Genomic DNA, 14801 nt, shown 5'->3' on the forward strand with positions numbered 1-14801 from the left:
GAGCAGGATCTGTTAAACTAAATTTCAGATTTTCCAAAAAATAGATTTGCGTTATTTACCGCTTCGCGTTATCTACCGCTGTGCGTTAATTATCGCCTTTGCGTTACTTCACTTTATCACAACTTGAGCTACGTGGGCGTAACCGGACGCTACGTTGCGTAATGTACGCTGCGTGCGTCTGCCTTTGGATTGCGTACGCTAGTCTTTGTTAGCGACACGTGTACGCAATGCAAAGATCCACCGTAACACAATATATTTTTATCAATGTAAATGATCCCTGATCATCTACCGCAATCCACACTGACTGCCTTGTATCTCAGACAAACCGTGTGTTTGTTCTATACTTTAACTATTACCTCTACTATGAAATAACAGCAAATCTCTTTTTAGCACTTTCTATCAACTATAAAATTGGCAAACAGGAATAGTGATATACGAAAATGAAACAGAAATGCAGATATATGTATGCGTGCGTGTATACGCAAGACAGAAGAGAAATAAAACAGTTTTAAAAGACACAAGCGTTTTGTTCTTACTTCCGGTTACCGGGTTCCTTCAGCACTCTTTGTCTAAGCGAAGCAGACGCTTATCCCGTCAGCAACTGCGAGACAACCTCCCACCCTTTGCTGGGGGATAATGTCTGCTGATCTACCTAGTGCAGATGTGAGAAGTATAGGACGAGTCCCCAATTGACAATGCTAAATTCCTTTGTCGTATAAACAACCCTTTATGAAGCTAAGAACACTGTACGCTGTTTACTTAAGAAGTACCGTAATGGTACGCTATCTGCGTAGCGATCGCTCAGCCGTAGGCGAGACGCTCAAGCGTCACGTTCGCTCACGGCCCAGTGATCACAGGACACGTTATTGGTTATGTCTAGGGGAATGATTCGCTGTAGCGTAGCATACGCTCGAGACCACGAGGAGGTCACCAGCGATGCAGACGCTTACAACACTATACCTTTATGTTAAAACCTTATACCAATGAAATACACTGAATACCTTAATGTGAGTACAGGGTGTAAGTGCAACCTTGTGTAACCTGACTATCTACAAAGCTGCTTGAGCGTCACCGACGCTCAAGTGAACACTTATCACTATAGAAAATACACAGATACTGGTTTAGGTTCCAAGGCCTATTAACTGTATTATATCTAATATACTTGTAAAAGGGGATAACAGTACATATGATACACTACAATATAACAGAGACTTCCTAACCACAGAACTAAACAATAAATACAAAAAGACAATACTACACTGACCTAAATGCAATACAATACAATACTATCTAATACAATACAATACTAGCCTAGTCTAGGGGAGATATGAGAGAACAGAACAGAGAGAGAGAGAGAGAGAGAGAGAGGGAGAGATGAGATGAGAGAAATTGGCTCACAGAAAGACAATGATAACGGAGAGAAACTTACGCACAAAGGGTATGATCGCCTGCGCCTCGATATCCAGCTCCCGGCTATCAGCAGATAACCGTTGATGAGAGAGTGAGAGCTGGATGTGGTCGGCCTGCCTATTTATGCCCCACACACAATGCAATCTCCTGGTCCTACAATCCCATTGTCCATTGGCCGAAGGAATTCGGCCCTGCATCATAACAAAAGGTCATAGGGTGATTCATACAGGTGGGCTGTGACGATTTCCAACAGCTCAGGTGGGTGGGAAACTGGGTTTCCCGCCGCATACCTGAGTATGTGTAAATAATAGAAATGGACATAAACTTCTTATGTCCATAACTATTCGCACGAGCGATTAATACGCTCCAAACCAACACCGGAATATTGCTAATTAAATACTCTTCCGATGGGTACCAAACACTGCTGTATGATTCCTGTTAGACCCTTCGTACGATATAAAGAGGGATTCCTCAACTCTGGGACATTGTATTTTAACCAAACTTTCAGAATCTATCAAAGGGACCATGATCTATAAACTACATTAATTGTGAACATTTGTAACGAATGAGTCGCACGCTACGACTACATAAACTCTACCGTAAATACGCATACCGCGCCTGCGAGTGCACGTTATTGCGGGTATGCGCATCCACGGGAGAGCGCACGCACGCGCAGCGCGGACCAGTGTGCGGTGCAAATATGGCAACGTGCATTGAGACATTTTTCTGACTTTGACATTCCATATGCCGTTTTGAGTCCGCATCGCCTGACCACTGTCGCGTCCATAAACTTCTTCTGGCCGAAATGGACATAGCACTTACCCGTGATGCCAGTGTGCAGATATCCCTCTGTGCATCACGCATATAAAGAAATGCATCCTTTATTTGCTCTAAAGACAGTAAAACATTGTCCCTATCCAGGGTATCAATATTTTCAATCAGGGACTCTGACCAAGCTACTCCAGCACTGCACATCCAGGCTGTCGCTATAGCTGGTCGTAGTATAACACCTGTATGTGTGTATATACTTTTTTGGATATTTTCCATCCTCCTATCTACTGGATCTTTAAGTGCGGCCGTCTCAGGAGAGGGTAACGCCACTTGTTTAGATAAGCGTGTGAGCGCCTTGTCCACCCTAGGAGGTGTTTCCCAGCGCGCCCTAACCTCTGGCGGGAAAGGGTATAAAGCCAATAACTTCTTTGAAATTAGCATCTTTTTATCGGGGGCAACCCACGCTTCATCACACACCTCATTTAGTTCTTCTGATTCAGGAAAAACTATAGGTAGTTTTTTCACACCCCACATAATACCCTGTTTAGTGGTACCTGTAGTATCAGCTAAATGTAACGCCTCCTTCATTGCCAAAATCATATAACGTGTGGCCCTACTGGAAAATACGGTTGATTCGTCACCGTCGCCACTGGAATCAGTGCCTGTGTCTGGGTCTGTGTCGACCGACTGAGGCAAAGGGCGTTTTACAGCCCCTGACGGTGTTTGAGGCGCCTGGACAGGCACTAATTGATTGTCCGGCCGTCTCATGTCGTCAAACGACTGCTTTAGCGTGTTGACACTATCCCGTAATTCCATAAATAAAGGCATCCATTCTGGTGTCGACCCCCTAGGAGGTGACATCCCCATATTTGGCAATTGCTCCGCCTCCACACCAATATCGTCCTCATACATGTCGACACACACGTACCGACACACAGCAGACACACAGGGAATGCTCTTAACGAAGACAGGACCCGACTAGCCCTTTGGGGAGACAGAGGGAGAGTCTGCCAGCACACACCAAAGCGCTATATATATGACAGGGATAGCCTTATAATAAGTGCTCCCTGTATAGCTGCTTTTATAATATAATTTTTGCCACTATTTTGCCCCCCCTCTCTTGTTTTACCCTGTTTCTGTAGTGCAGTGCAGGGGAGAGACCTGGGAGCCGTCCTGACCAGCGGAGCTGTGTAAGGAAAATGGCGCTGTGTGCTGAGGAGATAGGCCCCGCCCCTTTTACGGCGGGCTCGTCTCCCGCTCTTTAGTGGATTCTGGCAGGGGTTAAATATCTCCATATAGCCCCCGGAGTCTATATGTGAGGTATTTTTTAGCCAAATAGGTTTTCATTTGCCTCCCAGGGCGCTCCCCTCCCAGCGCCCTGCACCCTCAGTGACTGCCGTGTGAAGTGTGCTGAGAGGAAAATGGCGCACAGCTGCAGTGCTGTGCGCTACCTTTAGAAGACTGAGGAGTCTTCTGCCGCCGATTCTGGACCTCTTCTTGTTTCAGCATCTGCAAGGGGGCCGGCGGCGAGGCTCCGGTGACCATCCAGGCTGTACCTGTGATCGTCCCTCTGGAGCTGATGTCCAGTAGCCAAGAAGCCAATCCATCCTGCACGCAGGTGAGTTCACTTCTTCTCCCCTAAGTCCCTCGTTGCAGTGATCCTGTTGCCAGCAGGACTCACTGTAAAATAAAAAACCTAAGCTAAACTTTTCTAAGCAGCTCTTTAGGAGAGCCACCTAGATAGCACCCTTCTTGGCCGGGCACAAAAATCTAACTGAGGCTTGGAGGAGGGTCATAGGGGGAGGAGCCAGTGCACACCACCTGATCGGAAAGCTTTACTTTTTGTGCCCTGTCTCCTGCGGAGCCGCTATTCCCCATGGTCCTTTCAGGAACCCCAGCATCCACTAGGACGATAGAGAAAGTATAATCAAAGAATGTCAAGTATCAGATAGAAAACAAGTTTAATAGTGTGAATTGGAGCTGTGTTATTTCCCTCCTCTATTACTGTGCGGTCCCCTCTCCTTTATAATACTCAGTGTGAGCTAGTAAAATGTGTCACTCCCAGCCCCCTCTATCCCTCCAATCTAGCCACATGTTATCTTGCTCCATGAGTCCCCTCCAGCCACAAGCTCTCTGTGCCCCCTGTGTCTATTCAGCCTCCAACCCCTGTGCCAGCCCCCTTCAATTTACCTTCTTTGTTGAGAGTAATTTTTCTATCCAGATTCCAGAAAAATCCTCCATCAAGTAGGGCAGCTGGGAACACCGGGCACTTGGGCACATACACCTACAGGGCGTGACGGCTTCAGGGAATCGGCGGTGGGCAGAGCTTTGCAAAGGCAGCAGAGCATGCGCAGCAGCTCCCCCTGTGGACATTTTCCCATCTCTATCACTATCTTGTGCAGACTCCAAATGTGCTCCCTTCCTTTCCACGGCACCGTAGGATCCGGCATATCTGGAAAGATGGCATCTGCCATGGTCCATAGACAAATTTCATACTGCGAATGCGCGGTGATTCATTTTGGGTGTGATTCGCCCGTCGCAGGACTCCAGAAAGGTAAGTATTAACACAACATGGGTGCAGTGTGATCCCCCCTAGCCCCAGGGGCCCGTGTGCACCGCACACATTGCACCCATGATATAAACACCAATAAATGTCAGGTGCTAATGATGACCATAAGCACTGACCATGGGGGTTATTCAGGTTTGTTAGCAAATCAAAAAAGTACACTAATGGGCAATACCATGCTGCACTGCAGGTGTTGCAGATGTGCAGAGAGAGTTAGATTTGGGTGGGTTATTTTGTTTCTGTGCAGGGTAAATACTGGCTGCTTTATTTTTACACTGCAATTTAGATTTCAGTTTGAACACACCCCACCCAAATCTAACTCTCTGCACATGTTATATCTGCCCCCCCTGCAGTGCAACATGGGGGGTAATTCAGATCTGATCGCTGCTGTGTGTTTTCGCACAGCTGACGGTCAGATCCTAACTGCGTATATGCAATGCAATGCGCACACGTGTCAGACAACAGCAACAGGCATCGGCAGCCAGGGACAGGTTGGTGCGAAAAAGCCGATTGCACGGGCGTTCGCAAGGTGATTGATAGAAGAAGGCCGTTGGTGGGTGGCAACTGAGCATTTACAGGGAGTGTCCGGAAAAACGCAGGCATTACAAAGTGTTTTCAGGGAGGGTGTGTGATGTCAGCTCCGGCCCCGATCAGCTTGTTCTTATCGCACTGGAGGAGTAAGTCCTGGGCTGCACACAGACTGCACACACTGGGTTTTAGCATCTCATCTACACATACGATCGCACACTTGCACGGCGAAAATACACTCCCCCTGTAGGTGACGACTATTTAATCGCAGGACAGCAAAAAACGCAGCCCAGCGATCAGATCTGAATTACCCCCTTGGTTTTGCCCACTTGCTTGCTTTTTTGATTTGCTAACAAACCTGAATAAGGCTTCTTGTTCTTTAAAAAAAATAGTTCTAAATAAAAAATTAGAATAAACAAACAAATAAACAAATAAAAGCATACCCTATCCATTTGTATGCTGTTCAGACACCAATCATCATCATCACAGGTTTTTTAATGTAGTTATGAAAAAAATATATTATTATTAAATATATTATTATATTAAAGAAAAATTAAGTGCAAAAAGTACATATACACCTAGCATATTCAGGTTGCTGCAAGTAGTACTAGGCAGGTGACACTACAGCAGGAAAAGCTGCACTGTGGCATATCTCTCAACTGTCCCGATTTTTCGCATGACAGTGCCATTTTTTGCGGGCCACAGTGTCCCGCGGCAGGGGAGGGGCAGTTGGGAGGCTCCTGTCACTCGCTGCCCTGCTTAGTGCAGAGCATCGCATCGCTGAATAGATGCTGTGCGCATGTGCAGAGCATCTATTCTCAGGAGACATAGGGACTGGGGGCATGCCAGCAGCCCACAGCATTCGAAAGATAGATTTGAGTAAATGTTTCTACAAACTAGATTTAGCTATATGTCTTTTACTGAAGTCTCCTTTTTTCTGCCCAGTTAAGACTTTATAGCACCAAGATCATTGAAGAAATCAATAGTTCTTTCTCTATCGTCCTAGTGGATGCTGGGGTTCCTGAAAGGACCATGGGGAATAGCGGCTCCGCAGGAGACAGGGCACAAAAGTAAAGCTTTTCCGATCAGGTGGTGTGCACTGGCTCCTCCCCCTATGACCCTCCTCCAGACTCCAGTTAGATTTTTGTGCCCGGCCGAGAAGGGTGCAATTCTAGGTGGCTCTCCTAAAGAGCTGCTTAGAGAAAGTTTAGCTTAGGTTTTTTATTTTACAGTGAGTCCTGCTGGCAACAGGATCACTGCAACGAGGGACTGAGGGGAGAAGAAGTGAACTCACCTGCGTGCAGGATGGATTGGCTTCTTGGCTACTGGACATCAGCTCCAGAGGGACGATCAGAGGTACAGCCTGGATGGTCACCGGAGCCGCGCCGCCGCCCCCCTTGCAGATGCTGAAGTTAGAAGAGGTCCAGAATCGGCGGCTGAAGACTCTGACAGTCTTCTAAAGGTAGCGCACAGCACTGCAGCTGTGCGCCATTTTCCTCTCAGCACACTTCACACGCTGTCACTGAGGGTGCAGGGCGCTGGGGGGGGGCGCCCTGGGAGGCAAATGTAAACCTATATACTGGCTAAAAATACCTCACATATAGCCCCCAGAGGCTATATGGAGATATTTAACCCCTGCCAAACTTCACTAAAGAGCGGGAGACGAGCCCGCCGGAAAAGGGGCGGGGCCTATCTCCTCAGCACACAGCGCCATTTTTTCTCTCACAGAAAGGCTGGAGAGAAGGCTCCCAGGCTCTCCCCTGCACTGCACTACAGAAACAGGGTTTAAACAGAGAGGGGGGCACTAATTGGCGATATAAATATATATATATAAAGATGCTATTAGGGAGAAACACTTATATAAGGTTGTCCCTATGTAATTATAGCGTTTTTTGGTGTGTGCTGGCAAACTCTCCCTCTGTCTCTCCAAAGGGCTAGTGGGGTCCTGTCCTCTGTCAGAGCATTCCAGGTGTGTGTGCTGTGTGTCGGTACGTGTGTGTCGACATGTATGAGGACGATGTTGGAGGAGGCGGAGAAATTGCCTGTAATGGTGATGTCACTCTCTAGGGAGTCGACACCGGAATGGATGGCTTATTTAGGGAATTACGTGAAAATGTCAACACGCTGCAAGGTCGGTTGACGACATGAGACGGCCGACAAACAATTAGTACCGGTCCAGGCGTCTCAGAAACACCGTCAGGGGTTTTTAAAAAAAACGTCCATTTACCTCAGTCGGTCGACACAGACACAGACACGGACACTGAATCCAGTGTCGACGGTGAATAAACAAACGTATTCCTCATTAGGGCCACACGTTAAGGGCAATGAAGGAGGTGTTACATATTTCTGATACTACAAGTACCACAAAAAAGGGTATTATGTGGGAGTGAAAAAACTACCTGTAGTTTTTCCTGAATCAGATAAAATAAAATGAAGTGTGTGATGATGCGTGGGTTTACCCCGATAGCAAATATTGGCGTTATACCCTTTCCCGCCAAACACCCCTTAGGGTGGATAAGGCGCTCACACGCTTATCAACTGGCGTTACCGTCTCCAGATACGGCCGCCCTCAAGGAGCCAGCTGATAGGCAGCTGGAAAAATATCCTAAGAAGTATATACACACATACGGTGGTTATACTGCGACCAGCGATCGCCATCAGCCTGGAGATGCAGTGCTGGGTTGGCTTGGTCGAATTCCCTGACTAAAAATATTTTATTGATATAGAGCATTTAATAGGATGCATTCTATATATATGTATGCGAGATGCACAGAGGGATATTTGCACTCTGGCATCAAGATAAGTGCGTTGTCCATATCTCCCAGAAGATGTCATGGACACGACAGTGGTCAGGTGATACAGATCCCATACGGCACATGGAAGTATTGCCGTATAAAGGGAAGGAGTTATTTGGGGTCGGTCCATCGGACCTGGGGGCCACGGCTACAGCTGGGAAATCCAACCTTTTTACCCCAAGTTACATCTCAGCAGAAAAAGACACTGTCTTTTCAGCCTCAATCCTTCCGTTTCCCATGTGGGCAAGCGGGCAAAAGGCCAGTCATATCTGCCCAGACATAGAGGAAAGGGAAGTAGACTGCAGCAGGCAGCCCCTTCCCAGGAAAAGAAGCCCTCCACCGCGTCTGCCAAGTCCTCAGCGTGACGCTGGGGCCGTGCAAGCGGACTCAGGTGAGGTGGGGGGTTAGTCTCAAGAGTCTCAGCGCGCAGTGGGATCACTCGCAAGTTGACCCCTAGATCGTACAAGTATTATCCCAGGGGTACAGATTGGAGAGTCGAGACATTTTTTCCTCGCAGGTTCCTGAAGCCTGCTTTACCAACGGCTCCCTCCGACAGGGAGGCAGTATTGGAAAAAAATTCACAAGCTGTATTTCCAGCAGGTGATAATCAAAGTACCCCTCCTACAACAAGGAAAAGGGTATTAGTCTTCCACACTATATTGTGGTACTGAAGCCAGACGGCTTGGTGAGACATAGTCTAAATCTGAAATCTTTGAACACTTACATAAAAAGGTTCAAATCAAGATGGAGTCACTCAGAGCAGTGATAGAGAACCGGAAAAAAGGGGACTATATGGTGTCCCTGGACATCAAGGATTACCTCCATGTCCAAATTTGCCTTTCTCAACAAGGGTACCTCTGGTTCGTGATACAGAACTGTCAATATCAGTTTCAGACGCTGCCGTTGAATTATCCACGGCACCCCGGGCCTTTACCAAGGTAATGGCCGAAAAGATGATTCTTAAAAGAAGAAAGGCATCTTAATTATCCCTTACTTGGACGATATCCTGAAAGGGGCAAGTTTCCAGAGAACAGTTGGAGGTCGGAAAAGAACTATCTAAAGTAGTTCTACGACAGCACGAGTGGATTCTAAATATTCCAAAAATCGCAGCTGTTTTCCGATGATACGTCTGCTGTTCCTAGGAATGATTCTGGGCATAGTCCAGAAAGAGGTATTTCTCCTGGAGGGGAAAGCCAGGGAGTTATCCGACCTAGTCAGAAACCTCCTAAAACCAGGCCAAGTATCAGTGCATCAATGCACAGGAGTCCTGGGAAAAATGGTGGCTTCTTACGAAGCGATTCCATTCGGCAGATCTCACGCAAAAACTTTTCAGGGGGATTTGCGGGACGAATGGTCCGGATCGCATCTTCAGATGCATCAGCGGATAACCCTGTCTCCAAGGACAAGGGTGTCTCTTCTGTGGGGGCTGCAGAGTGCTCATCTTCTAGAGGGCAGCACATTCAGCATTCAGGACTGTGTTCTGGTGACCACGGATGCCAGTCTGAGAGGCTGGGGAACAGTCACACAGGGAAGAAATTTCCAAGGAAGTGTGGTCAAGTCTGGAGATTTCTCTCCACATGAATATACTGGAGCTAAGGGCAATTGACGATGCTCTGAGCCTAGGAAGACCTCTGCTTCAAAGTCAACCGGTGCTGATCCAGTAGGACATCATCATGTCAGTCGCCCACGTAAACAGACGGGGCGGCACAAGAAGCAGGAGGGCAATGACAGCAAGGATTCTTCGCTGGGCGAAAAATCATGTGATAACACTGTCAGCAGTGTTCATTCCGGGAGTGGACAACTAGGAAGATTTCCTCAGCATGAATGAATTCCACCCGGAAAAGTGGGAACTTCATCTGGAAGTTTCCACATGTTTGTAAACCGTTGGGAAAGACCAAAGGTGGTTATGATGGCGTCCCACATGAAGCGCCAGGTCTAGAGACCCTCAGGCAATAGCTGGGACGCTCTGGTAACACCGTGGGTGTACCAGTCGGTGTATGTGTTCCCTCCTCTGCCTTTCATACCCAGTGTATGGAGAATGATAGGAAGGAGAGGAGTAAGAACTATACTCGTGGCTCCGGTTTGGCCAAGAAGAACTTGGTACCCGGAACTTCAAGAGATACTAGAAAGGATCTTGATTCAGCAAGAATCATGTCTGTTCCATGACTTACCGCAGCCGCGTTGACGGGTGAACGCCGGATCCTAAGGGAAAAAGGCATTCCGGAAGAGGTCATCCCTACCCTGGTCAGAGCCAGGAAGGAGGTGACCGCACAACATTATCACTGCTTAGGTGAAAATGTGTTCCATGGTGTGAGGCCAGGAAGGCTCCACGGAAGAATTTCAACTAGGTTAATTCCTACATTTCCTGCAAACAGGAGTGTATATGGGTCTCAAATTGGGGTCCATTAAGGTTCAAATTTCGACCGGTCGATTTTCTTCCAGAAAGAAATTGGCTTCAGTTCCTGAAGTCCAGAAGTTGTTAAGGGAGTACTGCATATACAACCCCCTTTTGATGTCTCCAGTGGCACTGGGCGATCTCAACGTAGTTTGGGATTCCTAAAATCACATTGGTTTAAACAACTCAAATCTGTGGATTTGATATATCTCACATGGAAAGCGACCATGCTGTTGGTCCTGGCCTCGGCCAGGCGAGTGTCAGAATTGGCGGCTTTATCTCACAAAGCCATATCTGATTGTCCATTCGGACAGAGCAAAGCTGTGGACTCGTCCCCAGTTTCTCCCTAAGGTGGTGTCAGCGTTTCACCTGAACCAGCTTATTGTGGTACCTGCGGCTACTAGGGACTTGGAGGACTCCAAGTTGCTGGATGTTGTCAGGGCCCTGAAAATATAGTTTCCAGGTCGGCTGGAGTCAGGAAATCTGACTTGCTGTTTATCCTGTATGCACCCAACAAGCTGGGTGCTCCTGCTTCTAAGCAGACTATTGCTCGTTGGATTTGTAGTACAATTCAGCTTGCACATTCTGTGGCAGGCTTGCCACAGCAAAAAATATGTAAATGCCCATTCCACAAGGAAGGTGGGCTCATCTTGGGCGGCTGCCCGAGGGGTCTCGGCATTACAACTCTGCCGAGCAGCTACGTGGTCGGGGGAGAACACGTTTGTAAAATTCTACAAATTTGATACCCTGGCAAAAAGAGGACCTGGAGTTCTCTCATTCGGTGCTGCAGAGTCATCCGCACTCTCCCGCCCGTTTGGGAGCTTTGGTATAATCCCCATGGTCCTTTCAGGAACCCCAGCATCCACTAGGACGATAGAGAAAATAAGAATTTACTTACCGATAATTCTATTTCTCGGAGTCCGTAGTGGATGCTGGGCGCCCATCCCAAGTGCGGATTATTCTGCAATACTTGTACATAGTTATTGTTACAAAAATCGGGTTATTGTTGTAGGAAGCCGTCTTTCAGAGGCTCCTTTTGTTATCATACTGTTAACTGGGTTTAGATCACAAGTTGTACGGTGTGATTGGTGTGGCTGGTATGAGTCTTACCCGGGATTCAAAATTCCTCCCTTATTTGTACGCTCGTCCGGGCACAGTACCTAACTGGAGTCTGGAGGAGGGTCATAGGGGGAGGAGCCAGTGCACACCACCTGATCGGAAAAGCTTTACTTTTGTGCCCTGTCTCCTGCGGAGCCGCTATTCCCCATGGTCCTTTCAGGAACCCCAGCATCCACTACGGACTCCGAGAAATAGAATTATCGGTAAGTAAATTCTTATTTTGCGCCGTCACTAATTATGTGACGGTGCACTAATATCAATAAGCTTGGTTTTCGAGCACAGATTTCCGGCACGCTATAAATAATCTTTATATACTTACCTCTTTATTCACGCAACATACATACGTTATCTGTTTTGCGAGGCAGGATGAGCGGCAAATATGTGTTCCGTTCCCCTGCCTTGCACAATAAAAAATTTATCAAATAAGGAGAAGTACTGAGTAGACGACTAGAATTGGGAGTTTGTACTTTTGTCCTCATATTAATTGCAAATCATGTAGGAATCCGATAAAGGTGTGATCGATCGCCTGTCACTGAGAAACCATTCTTTTATTTCCTCTGAATTTCTGTGAGGTGCGAGCACCAACACTAATATATCTAAGTGAACAGATTCTCATTCATTTATAGATCAATTTTGCAAAAGCATTCTTTCAGGGGTAAGACATTAAATTGGTATCACTTTATTTTTAATAAATGAAATGTCTTAGAATAATGTGATTTTCATATGTGTTGCAGTTGTGGGGTGCCCACAGCATTCTAAATATAGATCTGACTAACCGATTCCATGAATTGGGTTTAGTAATACATTGTTTATTGAATTTCCTCTCCCTGCCCAGTTGGGAATGTATCCGGTATTTAGATTTACTCAGCAGACAATGTGAACTGGTAGACGCTACCCTCCTCCTCGCACACACTGATTTTCAACGAAGGTGCGATGCGATACAGGTGCTGCTGTTAGAAACTTTTCATACATATTCATGAGGCTACTGAGGTAACGTCACTGGACACATTTTAAGTATATGTAAGAAATGAAAAGCCCTGTTAAGGGGGAGACAGCGCTATAAGAAGCGCTTCCCAGAGGAGATCAGTGTTAGCTGTTCCCCCCTGTGAGCAAGCCGTCCCGGCGAAACGTACGTTAGGAAGGCTTCCCGCTGATTGCGCACAGCGGGTCGCCCGTCTTGTACAGGTTATGATGCATGTTTTCTAATTGTCTTTATATTCATAGTTTTCTGTGCCCTAGGCAGTCTGCCATTGGCAATTAGGAGTAAGCCACATATAACTTAAGTCAGGGGGCTATTGTATTTACAGCCGCCAGATTTAGGGGTCTATTCATGCAGCAGTGAAAAGCCCTGTTTTGCGTTAAACAGGGCTTTTCTCTGCTTACCGCAATTCACAGAGCCGGTTACCGTGGAGAAGTCTCTGACTTCTCCAGCGGTACCCCCGCTCTGTGCCTGAATCGCATCACCATACCTTTGTATGGTGAGTGCAATTCATGAAGGTGCGGAAAGCTCTGCTTTCTGCTTCTCCATGGAGTTCAGGTTCGCCATCTGAGGACGGCGTAACCTGAACTGTAGTGCGGAGACGTCAGGGAAGCTCAATGCTTCCCTGATCGCTGCTCTGTACCTCGCGCTGGCTCCGCCCCCCGACCTCCCAGCAACCACTGCGGCCGGCCGGGAGGTCAACACCCTGCGCATGCGCAAAGGGACCCGCCGCTGGACTCCGCGCATCGCCGGGAGGGATCTCTGGAGAAGACCTCACTGCAGGAGCCCCAGACACCGCAGCGCATCGTCGGAAGGGTGAGTATACATGAATTGCTACTTATCACAGCTATACATCGCATCGAAGAGATGCGATGTTTAGTGATAAGTAGCAATTATGTTTTCGTTTTCTACATGAATAGACCCCTTAATATTAAGTTATACTGGCTACAAGTTAACGGAGTAATTAAGAAAGAGACATCATAATTAAACTGCACCTGATGCTTTGAATAGAAATCTCCCTTGTGGAGAGTCTCATATATTATAGCAGCAATTAGATGTCCTTCTGTTAGCACAGCCGGTGATACTGTTATTCATGTAATTTTCTACGGAGCGGAATATAGACATTAATCTGACAATTCTGGGGTAATTTCCCCTCAGAACACCTTTTCTCCCCCCTTTTTTTCAACACCTGGGTTTTGGATTGCTAGTAGTTCTCTCATTGGCTGCACTGATATAATATTATCAGCCAAAAGCAGAAACGAATCAGCATACCATATATACCCTGGCACTGTCTTTGTTTCCATTGGCTGATATGAGTAGGGGTCTCTCACCACGTATTCAGTGCGCTAGCACATTCGGGGAAGCAGAACCCTGAAAAATATCTTAAGGCCTTGCCTGCATTTCTGATTCTTTCGGGTTTTTCTCCGCTATAACGATATTGTACAATTTAACACCAGCTAAGAGTATACTATATTGGCTGCGGCTGTAACCAGTCACTCTGACTAAAGGTTGAATAGAGAATTAATAAGTGCCGTATATGCTTATGCCATTTCTTCAAGTGAATAAATTATCGATTCATTGGAAGTTATTTGTCTGCCTTTGTGACCAGGAGTATTAATGTCTTTATAGCCTATGCATTATTTTCGCAAGGTGGGGCATAGACAATTTTTGACAACTTGCAGGAACTTTTCCTATTGTCCATCTTTATTTCAGTTTTCTCATTGGCTGCGCTGACATATTGTCATCAGCTAGAAGTAGAAACTAGTTGGCACACCTTATATACCCTGGCACTATTCTTAAACTACATTGGCTGGTGTGAGTAGGGGTCTCTCACCCCGTATTCGATGCGTTAGCAGATACAGGATAGCAGAACCCTGAAATATACCATAAGGCCTTGCCTATCTCTATCACTTTGCTGACAACCATCTATATATAATATACATATCTGATGAGGGGCCGAGGCCCATTACAAAGCAGAAACCTGTACAAGTTAACTATGTTTTGTTTTATGTTTGTATTTGAAGTTTGTTAATATTTCGCCTTTTAGATCCTAGGAGTCAATACACTCCAATTTTATTATGGTTCAAAATAAAAGTTAAGTTTTATGCAATTTCGTTCAAATACAACATAGGAGACATTTGGATGTTTACCAGGGAGGTGACCAATACAGACAACTACTTCAACTATGTGAAGCCTTCTGGTTACATGAATTTTAATGTCTATGTCAATTTTGACTTA

This window comes from Pseudophryne corroboree, chromosome 1 (assembly GCF_028390025.1).
Source record: "Pseudophryne corroboree isolate aPseCor3 chromosome 1, aPseCor3.hap2, whole genome shotgun sequence".
Classification (NCBI taxonomy): Eukaryota; Metazoa; Chordata; class Amphibia; order Anura; family Myobatrachidae; genus Pseudophryne; species Pseudophryne corroboree.